The following is a 1,306-nucleotide window of genomic DNA, read 5'->3' as shown; positions in this document are numbered from 1 at the left end:
CTTCTCTTCTTTTGAATTCTTACAAATTTTATTATTGTTTTATTTTATTTTTCCTTTAAATGAATCTTGCATGTTTATATCTGGTAACCTGAGCAACAACTTTGAAGATAGCATCATGTAATACAACAACAATTATTGAATTCCTACTACTTTGTTTAGTGAAATTTTGTATTACTTCTAATGTTTTTATCAGTCACTATTTTGTATTCTTTAAGAAATATAAAAATAAGTCTTGTATCCATAACTTTTCAAAAAAAAAGAAATAGTGTCTGTTCCTAGCAGCCAATTTAAAGGAAAAAATACAAATCATAATTCAAACAGCATTAGGTCGAGTACTCATTCACAAGGATCTTGCCTCACTTATGGAGAACAATTAGCTCTGAATTCTGAAATAGAACCTGTTCTAATTCTCCCTAATAAATCTTAAAATAAAGACCCAAAATGATCAAAATTTTTCCAAGTAGTTGAACTATATCACAATGCAAAATTAAAAAACAGTATTTAAAGAAATGTAAAAATAGTCAAGGTAAAATTCACAATGTCTAGAATCCGAAGACCTTCAGGCATGCAAAGAAGCAGGAAAATATGAATGATATTGAAGAGAAGCATCAGCGAGGACAAACCCAATAAGGACTGACTGACATAAGAAACAAGGGCCTTGGGCTGGTGAGATGGCTCAGTGGTCTAAAGCACCTACTTAGAACAAGCTTCGCAAAGCACAGCGACCACGGTTCAATCCCCAGCACCACATGCCAGCCAGCCCCGCCCCCTGGTGGGCTGAGCTGGCTACACACACAAAAATAAATAAATAAATAAATAAAATTTTAAAAAAGAAAAAAAGAAACAAGGGCCTTAAACAGTTCTTATGATAGCATTCTCTACAATCAAAAAGTTATTAGAGTCATTAAAAAAGACCCAAAATTAACTTCTAGAGATAAAAACTGCAGTGTCTAAGCCAAAAATTGTATTAGATTGATCAAGGATAAATTAGACCTTGAAAAAAAATTAGTGAAGTTAAAAGAGTAGAATAGAAATTATTCAAAAGAAAGCTGTAAGTTCACAGACCCAAGAAGCTCAAAGAACCTCAAAGAGACACAGGAAGTTAAGAAAGACACATCCAGGCATAACCATTTTCTGAAAATTAGTGACAAAAGAAAATCTTAAAAGCTGTCATGGGAGAAAAGACACATGTGAGGAGAAAAGACACATTATACAGTGAAAAATGAAGATAAGGTGAAAACAGAATTCCAGTCAAAAACAATGGAAACCAGACAACACTGGAGCAGTGTATTCAAAGTCTAAAAAG

This window comes from Octodon degus, unplaced genomic scaffold (genome assembly GCF_000260255.1).
Source record: "Octodon degus isolate 3935 unplaced genomic scaffold, OctDeg1.0 scaffold00107, whole genome shotgun sequence".
In the NCBI taxonomy this organism is placed as follows: domain Eukaryota; kingdom Metazoa; phylum Chordata; class Mammalia; order Rodentia; family Octodontidae; genus Octodon; species Octodon degus.
The sequence above is the reverse complement of the archived record's forward strand: the minus strand, read 5'-3'. Positions refer to the sequence as shown.